Below are 15,884 nucleotides of genomic sequence, written 5' to 3'. Positions count from 1 at the left end.
CGTTCCCTGGACTGGTGGACATAATGAGTGTACCCATGCCAGTAACTATTTCTATGCACTTAACTGTGTCTTGTGCTTGTCTCCAACCTCCACCAGGTGTCTCCCATCTTCCCCATTATCCTCTGTGTATTTATACCTGCGTTTTCTGTTTGTCTGTTGCCAGTTCATCTTGTATTGTCAGGTCGTCCCAGCGTGTTTACTATTTTTTTTGTTTCTAGCCTTTCTGGTTCTGACCTTTCTGCCTGCCCTGACCCTGAGCCTGCCTGCCGTTCTGTACCTGCCTGGTTCTGACCTGGTTAAGAACCTCTCCTTGCCCTGACCCTGAGCCTGCCTGCCGTTCTGTACCTGCCTGGTTCTGACCTGGTTAAGAACCTCTCCTTGCCCTGACCCTGCCTGCCGTTCTGTACCTGCCTGGTTCTGACCTGGTTAAGAACCTCTCCTTGCCCTGACCCTGAGCCTGCTCCCCGTGTTATAATAAATGATCTGAAAACTGAACCATCTGACTCCTATGTCTGCATCTGGGTCAAACACTGAGTCGGGTTAACAATTCAGAAAGTAGGTGGACTATAGCTAGAGGCTCAAGGCCTGTCCATCTTCCACTCACCTTACTTAGGCCGGGATTCAATCTTCAAAAGTACAGTTCATTCAGAAAGTATTCAGACCCTTTGACTTTTTCCACATTTTGTTACATCTGCAGTCTTATTCTAAAATGGATTACATGTTTTTGTTCCTCATTAATCTACACACATAATACACCCCATAATGACAAACCAAATATAACATTGACATATGTATTCAGACCCTTTACTTAGTACTTTGTTGAAGCACCTTTGGTAACAATTACAGCAGTCTTCTTGGGTATGATGCTACAAGCTTGTCACACCTGTATTTGGGGAGTTTCTCCCGTTCTTCTCTGCAGATCCTCTCAAGCTCTGTCAGGTTGGATGGGGAGCGTCGCTGCACAGCTATTTTCAGGTCTCTCCAAAGATGTTTGATTGGGTTCAAGTCCGGACTCTGGCTGGGCCACTCAAGGACATTCAGAGACTTGTCCTGAAGCCACTCCTGTGTTGTCTTGGCTGTGTGTTTAGGGTCGGTGTCCTGTTGGAAGGTGAACCTTCGCCCCAGTCTGAGGTCCTGAACGCACTGGAGCAGGTTTTCATCAAGGATCTCTCTGTACTTTGCTCCGTTCATCTTTCCCTCGATCCAGACTAGTCTCCCAGTCCCTGCCGCTGAAAAACATCCCCACAGCATGCTGATGCCACCACCATGCTTCACCGTAGGGATGGTGCCAGGTTTCCTCCAGACGTGACGCTTGGCATTTAGGCCAAAGAGTTTAATCTTGGTTTCATCAGACTAGAGAATCTTGCTTCTCATGGTCTGAGAGTCCTTTATGTGCCTTTTGGCAAACACCAAGCGGGCTGTCATGTGTCTTTTACTGAGGAGTGGCTTTCATCTGGCCACTCTACCATAAAGGCCTGATTAGTGGAGTGCTGCATAGATGTTTGTCCTTCTGGAAGGTTCTCTCATCTCCGCAGAGGAACCCTGGAGCTCTGTCATAGTGACCATCGGGGTCTTGGTCACCTCCCTGACCAAGGCCCTTCTCCCCTGATTGCTCAGTTTGGTCAGATGGACAGCTCTAGGATGAGTCTTGGTGGTTCAAAACTTCTTCCATTTAAGAATGATGGAGGCCACTGTGTTCTTAGGGACTGTCACGTTCTGACCCTAGTATTTGTGTTATTTGTTTGTTTGAATTGGTCAGGACGTGAGTTGGGTGGGCATTCTATGTTTTTTGTTTCTAGGTTGGTTTTCTGTGTTCAGCCGAGTATGGTTCTCAATCACAGGCAGGTGTCGTTAGTTGTCTCTGATTGAGAACTGTGTTTCACTGTTTGTTTGTGGGTGATTGTTTCCGTGTCTGTTCACCACACGGTACTGTTTTAGGTTTTGGTTATTCACGTTACATTTATTGTTTTGTATGGAGTGTTCAGTTTATGTGTTTAAATAAACAACCATGGACACTTACCACGCCGCATATTGGTCCTCCGATCCTTCTCGCCTCTCCTCTTCAGACGAAGAGGAGCAAAACCATTACAGGGACCTTCAAAGCTGCAGACATTTTTTGGTACCCTTCCCCACAATCCTGGATGGACAGGATGAGCCTGAGCTCAATTTCAAGTCTCATAGCAAAGGATCTGAATACTTAAATAAGGTTTTTAAGTAAGGTAAATAAGGTATTAAGGTATTTCTTAAATAAGGTATTTCTGCTTTTTATTTTTTATGAATTTGTCAAAATAAAAATAAAAACTTTTCACTTGATCATTATGGGCTTTTGTGATGTCATTATGGACTCTTGTGATGTCATTATGGACTTTTGTGATGTCATTATGGACTCTTGTGATGTCATTATGGACTTTTGTGATGTCATTATGGGCTTTTGTGATGTCATTATGGGCTTTTGTGATGTCATTATGGGGTATTGTGTGTAGATTGATGAGGAAAACAATTAATTTAATCCATTTTAGAATAAGGGTGTAACGTAACAAAATGTGGAAAAAGTCAAGGGGTCTGAATTACTTTCCAAATGCGCTGTATGTGTGAGGTAGAGTGCTGGAAATGAAACGGTAATTACAGATTGATCTGACATCTGCCAAGTTTACCGTGAATGCGATCGCCGCAAACGTTGGGAACAATGCCTTTAAAAAAAAGGCTCATAGTCGACTATACAACGCGCCTTGTATCGAATCCCGGCCTTACTATAGGAATAAGTAGCATTAGTACATCCAGTCTAGACCAGACCAATGGTGTATTGATCTAAACGGCGACCCAAATCCCAAAGCAGCACCAGAGATTATGGGTTTGGGTATTAATGAGTGTCAGCAGTCTGGATGTTTCCCCTCGTCTCCCAACATGTAAATGGTGTAGCCTCAGGCCTGACTGACTGACTCTGAACTGGCCTGACTGGTGCCCAGACTAGCCCCAGGGCTCTCCTCCTACCAAAGCCCCACCATACAGACCCCAACCTGGGGCTGCACAGCCCCCATACAGCAGTGGCGAACAGTGACTAAAGGACCTTCAGAAGGACCAAAACTATTCCAAAAAAATAAAATATAGAAAATAACAGAAAACATGGCATAACTTAATGTCCCTGACATATCTTCAGTAGATGGACCACTACAGTTCTATTGAAGGAAAATCATTACTTTTTATTGACATTATGAATAAACCAAACAGTCCTGCAGGCCGCACACACACACACACACACACACAATATGTGACACATAGCATAAAATACTTTGCACTTTGTACACAATTTATGGTGGCCAACACCACTATCACCAATAGCGACAATAACGGTGTCACGTGGAAGGGGATAACGAATATAACGAAAATGCAACCCAGTATATAGTCATACCAATACAAAAGTACAACCATTTCATGTCCAAAAATGAAAAAAACAAACAGCTATTACTTCCCATTGCAGATATATTTTATCAAGTTCATCACACTAACCTGTGATCTACAATTTAAATGCAACAATGTTTCAAAAAAACAAACAGCAAGCAAGCAGTAATAGCTAATAGCAAGCAAGCAGTAATAGCTAATAGCAAGCAAGCAGCTATAGCTAATAGCAAGCAACGATAGCTAATAGCAAGCAGCAAAAGCTAATAGCGAGCAAGGAGCTATTAGCAAGCAAGCAGCAATAGCTAATAGCAAGCAAGCAGCTATAGCTAATAACAAGCATGCAGCTATAGCTAATAACAAGCAAGCAAGCAGCAATAGCTAATAGCAAGCAGCAAAAGCTAATAGCGAGCAAGCAGCTATAGCTAATAGCAAGCAACGATAACTAATAGCAAGCAAGCAGCAATAGCTAATAGCAAGCAAGCAGCTATAACTAATAGCAAGCAAGCAACGATAGCTAATAGCAAGCAAGCAACGATAGCAAGCAAGCAGCTATAGCTAATAGCAAGCAACGATAGCAAGCAGCAATAGCTAATAGCGAGCAAGCAACTATAGCTAATAGCAAGCAAGCAGCAATAGCTAATAGCAAGCAGGCAACGATAGCTAATAGCTAGCTAGCAAGCAAGCAACGATAGATAATAGCAAGCAAGCAGCGATAGCTAATAGCGAGCAGTAATAGCTAATAGCAAGCAGCAATAGCTAATTGCAAGCAATGATAGCTAATAGCATGCAAGCAACGATAGCAAGCAAGCAGCAATAGCTAATAGCAAGCAAGCAGCTATAGCTAATAGCAAGCAAGCAGCTATAGCTAATAGCAAGCAACGATAGCAAGCAGCAATAGCTAATAGCGAGCAAGCAGCTATAGCTAATAGCAAGCAAGCAGCAATAGCTAATAGCAAGCAGCAAAAGCTAGTTCATCACACTAACCTGTGATCTACAATTTAAATGCAACAATGTTTCAAAAAAACAAACAGCAAGCAAGCAGTAATAGCTAATAGCAAGCAAGCAGTAATAGCTAATAGCAAGCAAGCAGCTATAGCTAATAGCAAGCAGTAATAGCTAATAGCAAGCAAGCAGTAATAGCTAATAGCAAGCAAGCAGCTATAGCTAATAGCAAGCAACGATAGCTAATAGCAAGCAGCAAAAGCTAATAGCGAGCAAGCAGCTATTAGCAAGCAAGCAGCAATAGCTAATAGCAAGCAAGCAGCTATAGCTAATAACAAGCATGCAGCTATAGCTAATAACAAGCAAGCAAGCAGCAATAGCTAATAGCAAGCAGCAAAAGCTAATAGCGAGCAAGCAGCTATAGCTAATAGCAAGCAACAATTTTTTTTTATTTTTTATTTTATTTTTTATTTCACCTTTATTTAACCAGGTAGGCTAGTTGAGAACAAGTTCTCATTTGCAACTGCGACCTGGCCAAGATAAAGCATAGCAGTGTGAACAGACAACACAGAGTTACACATGGAGTAAACAATTAACAAGTCAATAACACAGTAGAAAGAAAAAAAAGGGGGGAGTCTATATACAATGTGTGCAAAAGGCATGAGGTAGGCGAATAATTACAATTTTGCAGATTAACACTGGAGTGATAAATGATCAGATGGTCATGTACAGGTAGAGATATTGGTGTGCAAAAGAGCAGAAAAGTAAATAAATAAAAACAGTATGGGGATGAGGTAGGTGAAAAAGGGTGGGCTATTTACCAATAGACTATGTACAGCTGCAGCGATCGGTTAGCTGCTCAGATAGCTGATGTTTGAAGTTGGTGAGGGAGATAAAAGTCTCCAACTTCAGCGATTTTTGCAATTCGTTCCAGTCACAGGCAGCAGAGTACTGGAACGAAAGGCGGCCAAATGAGGTGTTGGCTTTAGGGATGATCAGTGAGATACACCTGCTGGAGCGCGTGCTACGGATGGGTGTTGCCATCGTGACCAGTGAACTGAGATAAGGCGGAGGTACTTATAGATGTCCACATATTCAAGGTCGGAACCATCCAGGGTGGTGATGCTAGTCGGGCATGCGGGTGCAGGCAGCGATCAGTTGAAAAGCATGCATTTGGTTTTATTAGCGTTTAAGAGCAGTTGGAGGCCACGGAAGGAGTGTTGTATGGCATTGAAGCTTGTTTGGAGGTTAGATAGCACAGTGTCCAATGACGGGCCGAAAGTATATAGAATGGTGTCGTCTGCGTAGAGGTGGATCAGGGAATCACCCGCAGCAAGAGCAACATCATTGATATATACAGAGAAAAGAGTCGGCCCGAGAATTGAACCCTGTGGCACCCCCATAGAGACTGCCAGAGGACCGGACAGCATGCCCTCCGATTTGACACACTGAACTCTGTCTGCAAAGTAATTGGTGAACCAGGCAAGGCAGTCATCCGAAAAACCGAGGCTACTGAGTCTGCCGATAAGAATATGGTGATTGACAGAGTCGAAGGCCTTGGCAAGGTCGATGAAGACGGCTGCACAGTACTGTCTTTTATCGATGGCGGTTATGATATCGTTTAGTACCTTGAGTGTGGCTGAGGTGCACCCGTGACCGGCTCGGAAACCAGATTGCACAGCGGAGAAGGTACGGTGGGATTCGAGATGGTCAGTGACCTGTTTGTTGACTTGGCTTTCGAAGACCTTAGATAGGCAGGGCAGGATGGATATAGGTCTGTAGCAGTTTGGGTCCAGGGTGTCTCCCCCTTTGAAGAGGGGGATGACTGCGGCAGCTTTCCAATCCTTGGGGATCTCGGACTATATGAAAGAGAGGTTGAACAGGCTGGTAATAGGGGTTGCGACAATGGCGGCGGATAGTTTCAGAAATAGAGGGTCCAGATTGTCAAGCCCAGCTGATTTGTACGGGTCCAGGTTTTGGAGCTCTTTCAGAACATCTGCTATCTGGATTTGGGTAAAGGAGAACCTGGACAGGCTTGGGCGAGGAGCTGCGGGCGGGGCGGAACTGTTGGCCGAGGTTGGAGAAGCAAGGCGGAAGGCATGGCCAGCCGTTGAGAAATGCTTATTGAAGTTTTCGATAATCGTGGTGACCGTGTTACCTAGCCTCAGTGCAGTGGGCAGCTGGGAGGAGGTGCTCTTGTTCTCCATGGACTTCACAGTGTCCCAGAACTTTTTGGAGTTGGAGCTACAGGATGCAAACTTCTGCCTGAAGAAGCTGGCCTTAGCTTTCCTGACTGACTGCGTGTATTGGTTCCTGACTTCCCTGAACAGTTGCATATCACGGGGACTCTTCGATGCTATTGCAGTCCGCCACAGGATGTTTTTGTGCTGGTCGAGGGCAGTCAGGTCTGGAGTGAACCAAGGGCTGTATCTGTTCTTGGTTCTGCATTTTTTGAACGGAGAATGCTTATCTAAAATGGAGAGGAAGTTGCTTTTAAAGAATGACCAGGCATCCTCAACTGACGGGATGAGGTCAATGTCCTTCCAGGATACCCGGGCCAGGTCGATTAGGAAGGCCTGCTCACAGAAGTGTTTTAGGGAGCGTTTGACAGTGATGAGGGGTGGTCGTTTGACTGCGGCTCCGTAGCGAATACAGGCAATGAGGCAGTGATCGCTGAGATCCTGGTTGAAGACAGCGGAGGTGTATTTGGAGGGCCAGTTGGTCAGGATGACGTCTATGAGGGTGCCCTTGTTTACAGAGTTAGGGTTGTATCTGGTGGGTTCCTTGATGATTTGTGTGAGATTGAGGGCATCTAGCTTAGATTGTAGGACTGCCGGGGTGTTAAGCATATCCCAGTTTAGGTCACCTAACAGAACAAACTCTGAAGCTAGATGGGGGGCGATCAATTCACAAATGGTGTCCAGGGCACAGCTGGCACGATAACTAATAGCAAGCAAGCAGCAATAGCTAATAGCAAGCAAGCAACGATAGCAAGCAAGCAGCTATAGCTAATAGCAAGCAACGATAGCAAGCAGCAATAGCTAATAGCGAGCAAGCAACTATAGCTAATAGCAAGCAAGCAGCAATAGCTAATAGCAAGCAGGCACCGGTAGCTAATAGCTAGCTAGCAAGCAAGCAACGATAGATAATAGCAAGCAAGCAGCTATTGCTAATAGCAAGCAAGCAGCGATAGCTAATAGCGAGCAGTAATAGCTAATAGCAAGCAGCAATAGCTAATTGCAAGCAATGATAGCTAATAGCAAGCAAGCAACAATAGCAAGCAAGCAGCAATAGCTAATAGCAAGCAAGCAGCTATAGCTAATAGCAAGCAACGATAGCAAGCAGCAATAGCTAATAGCGAGCAAGCAGCTATAGCTAATAGCAAGCAGGCAACGATAGCTAATAGCAAGCAGGCAACGATAGCTAATAGCTAGCTAGCAACGATAGATAATAGCAAGCAGCTATAGCTAATAGCAAGCAAGCAGCGATAGCTAATAGCGAGCAGTAATAGCTAATAGCAAGCAAGCAGCAATAGTTAATAGCAAGCAGCAATAGCTAACAGCAAGCAACGATAGCTAATAGCAAGCAGCTATAGCTAATAGCAAGCAAGCAGTTATAGCTAATAGCAAGCAAGCAGCAATAGCTAATAGCAAGCAAACAGCAATAGCTAATAGCAAGCAAACAGCAATAGCTAATAGCAAGCAATCAGTAATAGGTAATAGCAAGCAGCAGAAATAGCTAATAGTGTCACGACCTGACCTTAGTTATCTTTGTTTTCTTTATTATTTTGGTCAGGTCAGGGTGTGACTAGGGTGGGTATTTTATTTTTGTAATGTCTAGGGGTTTTTGTAAGTCTAGGTATATGTAGGTCTATGGCGGCCTGAATTGGTTTAGTTGCCTGTATGCACTTCTCATATTTAGCTTCAAGGTTCGTTTTGTTGTTTTTGTTAGTTTGTTCAGTGTTCATTCTTCTAATAAAAGAGAATATATGCATATCACACTGCGGCTTGGTCTCCTCCATACAACGACCGTAACAATAGCAAGCAAGCAACAATAGCTAATAGCAAGCAAGCAACAATAGCTAATAGCAAGCAAGCAGTAATAGCTAATAGCAAGCAAGCAGTAATAGCTAATAGCAAGCAGTAATAGCTAATAGCAAGCAGTAATAGCTAATAGCAAGCAGTAATAGCTAATAGCAAGCAAGCAGCAACAACAAAAACAGTGCCACTCACCAGATGATGATCATTTGTAAACAAAGTTTGAAAGTTAAACTTGAAAAGGGTGATGCTAGCAAATTAGCAACAACATCCACCTTGAACTTGGTAGCAGCTGCTGAAGCCGCTGTCAACACTGTCACACCACTACAACTCAAGCTAGCTAACTTTACTAGCATTAGCATGGTAAAACTACGGCTTGCAATACTTATTATATTGTCTTGCTGTCACGCCCTGACCATAGAGAGCTTTTAATTCTCTATGTTGGTTTGGTTGGGGTGTGACTGGGGTGGGTCATCTAGGTGATTATGTTTCTATGTTGGCCTGGTATGGTTCCCAATCAGAGGCAGCTGTTTATCATTGTCTCTGATTGGGGATCATATCTAGGCAGCCATTTCCCCTTTGTGCTTTGTGGGATCTTGACCATGTATAGTTGCCTGTGAGCACTGTAGCAGCTTCATGTTTCGTTTTGCATTTATTGTTTTCTTTGAGTTTCATTTCAAAATAAAGAGGATGGAACCATACCACGCTGCATCATGGTCCACTCATTGTAACGAACGTGACACTTGCTCGTGCTTCTTTTTTTGGGGCGGATTTTAGGGCAGACTAAAACCAGTGTATTGCTACCACCCGCTGAATATCAGCATGATATTATGTATTATGAATGAATTACCTCTTGTGCTCAGTAGTGACATGTCTAGGCCTAAACAGACGCAGGGGGATGTAGAGAGGGACTTGTAGAGACACCAGTCTAGGACGTGAGGAACAACACACACATTCAATGGACCTTATAGAGCTGAACTTATGTGATACGGGTTAAATCAAACACTAAATTACCACGAGAACAAAAACAACTAACTTTGGATGCTGGGAGGTATTGTAATACTGTTATTGTTTCAGAGACAGATTCAGGCTACAATATAACCCACGTGTAAGCTGTAATTCTTCATTAAAAGTATATATATATATATTTTGTTGTTGCTTTATCTCATGTATTCCTGCCTGCTAATAGCAAGCAAGCAGCGATAGCTAATAGCGAGCAAGCAGCGATAGCTAATAGCAAGCAAGCAGCGATAGCTAATAGCGAGCAGTAATAGCTAATAGCAAGCAGCCTGCTAGAACATCAACCTCATATCAAAACACAGAATACAGTGTAAATGTATTTAATGTAAAACACACAAATATTTAAAACAACTGGGTACGATACTTAAAATGATTAACAAATTATTATGGCCATTACCATTGAGACGTGCTGAAGATAAGGAAAATTCTCGAAGCTGACTTTGGACAAATGAACAAATTGTGTTCAAGAGAGACCTAAAGACAACAACATAGCAAGGCAGCAACACATGACAACACAGCATGGTAGCAACACAACATGTCAACAACATGGTAGCACCACAACATGACAACAACATGGTAGCAAAACAACCTGACAACAACATGGTAGAAACACAACATGACAACAACATGGTGGCACCACAACGTGACAACAACATGGTAGCAACACAACATGACAACAACATGGTAGCAACACAACATGATAACATGTAGGGGTCGGGACGAGACAGACAGGCAGCTTTTCTCAGCCAATCATGACTCTGTATTATTTGTTATGGATATATGTTAATAAATGTCAATAGGAAAACATTAAATGCAGCTAGTTTGCTGTCATTCCAGCTTCAGGTTGAAGTGATTGTGTTAGCTATATAGTTGGCTATCTCTTCTGAACAGTGACCTGGCAAGAAAGCAAATGTTCTATGACAGGCGAAATCGCACGTCATTAGCTCATTGTTATGGATGTATCCCCCCCCAAAATAACTAGAAAACAAGTTAAACAAACATAAATATAGCTACTTTGCTGTTATTCTGGCTACACTGTTTGACGTGACTGTGTTAGCCAACGTTGGCTAGCTAGTAAGCAAGGGCAACGGTACAGTTATAATGAACGACTGGGTTGCGTCTCTGGCAACCGAACCAATTGAACGAACGACCAGCCGGCTTGGGTAGCAACCCTAGATTTGCGTCGAGACTTTATCTTGTGGAAGGATGAAATACGATGAATAAATTAATCAAAATGACTTTTTTAATGAATATACAGTACCAGTCAAAAGTTTGGACACAGCTACTCATTCAAGGGGTTTTCTTTATTTTTACTATTTTCTACATTGTAGAAAACTATGAAATAACACATATGGAATCATGTAGTAACCAAAAAAAAGTGTTAAACAAATCAAACTATATTTTAGATTGTTCAAAGTAGCCACCCTTTGCCTTGATGACAACTTTGCACACTCTTGGCATTCTCTCAACCAGCTTCATGAGGAATGCTTTTCCAACAGTCTTGAAGGAGTTCCCAAATATGCTGAGCACTTGTTGGCTGCTTTTCCTTCACTCTGCGGTCCAACTCATCCCAAACCATCTCAATTGAGTTGAGGTTGGGTGATTGTGGAGGCCAGGTCATCTGATACAGTACTCCATCACTGTCCTTCTTGGTCAAATAGCCCTTACACAGCCTGGAGGTGTGTTGGGTCATTGTCCTGTTGAAAAACAAATGATAGTCCCACTAAGTCCAAACCAGATGGGATGGCGTATCACTGCAGAATGCTGTGGTAGACATGCTGGTTAAGTGTGCCTTGAATTCTAAATAAATCACAGACAGTGTCACCAGTAAAGCACCATCACACCTCCTCCTCTATGCTTCACAGTGAAAACCACACATGCGGAGATAATCCGTTCACCTACTCTAATGTCCATTGTGTGTGTTTCTTGGCCCAAGCAAGTCTCTTCTTATTATTGGTGTCCTTTAGTAGTGGTTTCTTTGCAGCAATTCGACCATGAAGGCCTGATTCACGCAGTCTCCTCTGAACAGTTGATGTTAAGATGTGTCTGTTACTTGAACTCTGTGAAGCATTTATTTGGGCTGCAATTTCTGAGGCTGGTAACTCTAATGAACTTATCCTCTGCAGCAGAGGTAACTCTGAGTCTTCCTTTCCTGTGGCGGTCCTCATGAGAGACAGTTTCATCATAGCACTTGATGGTTTTTGTGACTGCACTTGAAGAATCTTTCAAAGTTCTTGAAATGTTCTGTATTGACTGACCTTCATGTCTTAAAGTAATGATGGACTGTATTTTTTCTTTGCTTATTTGAGCTGTTCTTGCCATAATATGGACTTGGTCTTTTACCAAATAGGGCTATCTTCTGTATACCACCCCTACCTTGTCACAACACAACACAACTGATATGCACAAATGCATTAAGAAGGAAAGAAATTTCACAAATTAACTTTTAACTAGGCACACCTGTTAATTGAAATGCATTCCAGGTGACTACCTCATGAAGCTGGTTGAAAGAATGCCAAGGGTGTGCAAAGCTGTCATCAAGGCAAAGGGTGGCTACTTTGAAGAATCTCAAATATAAAATATATTTTGATTTGTTACTTTTTTGGTTACTACGTGATTCCATATGTGTTATTTCATAGTATTCTACAATGTATAAAATAGTAAAAATAAAGAGAAACCTTTGAATGAGTAGCTGTATCCAATCTTTTGACTGGTACTGTAGGTCAATCATTGTTTGAATATGTTGGTTACCCTGTTGTATAAAACTGATAATGCCCTCGAAGCTGGTGTTGGGAGGATATAATGGCAGGGTTTGCCAGCCCTCGACTTTGTCTCAGGCCTAACATCCACGCCAATATATCTATCCTCCAATCAGCAGTTTCTCAGACATTATCACCCTAATCAGATGTCTGTTACATGTCTTGCTAATAGATGTTCTCTTCTCTCTCGTTCTACAGATCTACTCTGCTAAGTAGAGTCTAGAGTTTCTGAAGGAGGAACCAAGTCAACCCAGTCTGACAACCAAGCCGTGCCCTGTGGGGGATGTCCAAATAACAGAATTCCTGTTTGGATGGGAAACGACAATCTGGCCTGTTCTGTTCAGCAGATCAGGAACTTTTCTGTTCTCCGGTCATGGAGAGTTTGGTCTTCTTCATGTTGTATGTTTTCCAGGAAAACTTTTTTCATCTCTTTTGAATGAATTTCTATACTTTTTTTTAAGAACTTTTTTTTTTTTAAACAAATAAATAATAAGTTACGACCATCGTGAGGAGGAGAGGAAAGTCCAGGGAAACTGTTTTTGTTGTCCTTTTGGCTACGTCTGTCGAAAACGTAACGAAACACACCGTGTATTTACACCGGGTGACACTGTTGATAAAAATCTCCGGACATTTTGAAGATGTATTTGACTTTCTACAGGAGTTGAGAGTTGGCTGCTGGATGGCCAACTGATTCAGTTCTAACGTGTACAACGAACAGGCTGCTCTCTCTCTCTCTCTCTCTGTCTCTTGTCTCTCTCTCTCTCTCTGTCTCTCTTTGTCTCTCTCTCTCTCTCTCTCTCTCTCTCCCTCTCTCTTTAAAAGCCAGCATTGTGTTTACTGGGAATCAGTATACTGTATAATGGTGTCAAAGCTAACCTACAGCGGGGTTGGTATAGAAAATATGAAGCTAATGTTTATTTGTGTGTGTATGTGTGTCACATGTACCGTTATACGTGACTCTCTTGCTCCAGTTGGTCGGCCTGCTCAGTATGTTTACAATGTACTGAGAACGTTACTGCTCAGTATGTTTACAATGTACTGAGAACGTTACTGCTCAGTATGTTTACAATGTACAGAGAACGTTACTGCTCAGTATGTTTACAATGCACTGAGAACTGTACTGCTCAGTATGTTTACAATGTACTGAGAACGTTACTGCTCAGTATGTTTACAATGCACTGAGAACGTTACTGCTCAGTATGTTTACAATGTGAGAACGTTACTGAGAACGTTACTGCTCAGTATGTTTACAATGCACTGAGAAGAACGTTACTGCTCAGTATGTTTACAATGCACTGAGAACGTTACTGCTCAGTATGTTTACAATGTACTGAGAACGTTACTGCTCAGTATGTTTACAATGCACTGAGAACGTTACTGCTCAGTATGTTTACAATGCACTGAGAACGTTACTGCTCAGTATGTTTACAATGCACTGAGAACGTTACTGCTCAGTATGTTTACAATGCACTGAGAACGTTACTGCTCAGTATGTTTACAATGCACTGAGAACGTTACTGCTCAGTATGTTTACAATGCACTGAGAACGTTACTGCTCAGTTTGTTTACAAAGCACTGAGAACGTTACTGCTCAGTATGTTTACAATGCACTGAGAACGTTACTGCTCAGTATGTTTACAAAGCACTGAGAACGTTACTGCTCAGTATGTTTACAATGCAATGAGAACACTGAGAACTGTACTGCTCAGTATGTTTACAAAGCACTGAGAACGTTACTTACTGCTCAGTATGTTTACAATGTTTACACTGAGAACGTTACTGCTCAGTATGTTTACAATGCACTGAGAACGTTACTGCTCAGTATGTTTACAATGCACTGAGAACGTTACTGCTCAGTTACTGCTCAGTATGTTTTTACAATGCACTGAGAACGTTACTGCTCAGTATGTTTACAATGCACTGAGAATGTTACTGCTCAGTATGTTTACAATGCACTGAGAACGTTACTGCTCAGTATGTTTACAATGCACTGAGAACGTTACTGCTCAGTATGTTTACAAAGCACTGAGAACGTTACTGCTCAGTATGTTTAATGCATGCAACTGAGAACAATGCACTGAGAACGTTACTGCTCAGTATGTTTACAATGCACTGAGAACGTTACTGCTCAGTATGTTTACAATGCACTGAGAACGTTACTGCTCAGTATGTTTACAATGCACTGAGAACGTTACTGCTCAGTATGTTTACAATGCACTGAGAACTGTACTGCTCAGTATGTTTACAATGCACTGAGAATGTTACTGCTCAGTATGTTTACAATGCACTGAGAACGTTACTGCTCAGTATGTTTACAATGCACTGAGAATGTTACTGCTCAGTATGTTCACAATGCGCTGAGAACGTTACTGCTCAGTACTGTTTACAATGCACTGAGAACTGTACTGCTCAGTATGTTTACAATGCACTGAGAACGTTACTGCTCAGTATGTTTACAATGCACTGAGAACGTTACTGCTCAGTATGTTTACAATGCACTGAGAACTGTACTGCTCAGTATGTTTACAATGCACTGAGAACTGTACTGCTCAGTATGTTTACAATGCACTGAGAACGTTACTGCTCAGTATGTTTACAATGTACTGAGAACGTTACTGCTCAGTATGTTTACAATGCACTGAGAACGTTACTGCTCAGTATGTTTACAATGCACTGAGAACTGTACTGCTCAGTATGTTTACAATGCACTGAGAACGTTACTGCTCAGTATGTTTACAATGCACTGAGAACTGTACTGCTCAGTATGTTTACAATGCACTGAGAACGTTACTGCTCAGTATGTTTACAATGCACTGAGAACGTTACTGCTCAGTATGTTTACAATGCACTGAGAACTGTACTGCTCAGTATGTTTACAAAGCACTGAGAACGTTACTGCTCAGTATGTTTACAAAGCACTCTGAGAACGTTACTGCTCAGTATGTTTACAATGCACTGAGAACTGTACTGCTCAGTATGTTTACAAAGCACTGAGAACGTTACTGCTCAGTATGTTTACAATGCACTGAGAACGTTACTGCTCAGTATGTTTACAATGCACTGAGAACGTTACTGCTCAGTATGTTTACAATGCACTGAGAACGTTACTGCTCAGTATGTTTACAATGCACTGAGAACGTTACTGCTCAGTATGTTTACAATGCACTGAGAACGTTACTGCTCAGTATGTTTACAATGCACTGAGAACGTTACTGCTCAGTATGTTTACAAAGCACTGAGAACGCTCAGTATGTTTACAATGCACTGAGAACGTTACTGCTCAGTATGTTTACAATGCACTGAGAACGTTACTGCTCAGTATGTTTACAATGCACTGAGAACTGTACTGCTCAGTATGTTTACAATGCACTGAGAACGTTACTGCTCAGTATGTTTACAATGCACTGAGAACTGTACTGCTCAGTATGTTTACAATGCACTGAGAACGTATGTTTACAAAGCACTGAGAACTGTACTGCTCAGTATGCATTGGTTTGGAAATGTTTATGATGTTTGGAAACATTCTTTTGTTTGTATAAAAGCTTTGTGATGCAACAGGAAGCAACACCTTCCTTCTCTTCTCATCCTTTATCAATGGGACACTCAGCCATGGGCAGAAACAGAGGGGTGGGTGGGGATGTTAAGATGGTATTAACGTCCACCCCTGAAGTCCCCGGGACCGAGTTTGGGAAACACTGATATAGAGAATAGTGTGCTATTTGGGACG

Source organism: Oncorhynchus nerka, linkage group LG13 (genome assembly GCF_034236695.1).
Source record: "Oncorhynchus nerka isolate Pitt River linkage group LG13, Oner_Uvic_2.0, whole genome shotgun sequence".
NCBI lineage: Eukaryota > Metazoa > Chordata > Actinopteri > Salmoniformes > Salmonidae > Oncorhynchus > Oncorhynchus nerka.
The sequence above is the reverse complement of the archived record's forward strand: the minus strand, read 5'-3'. Positions refer to the sequence as shown.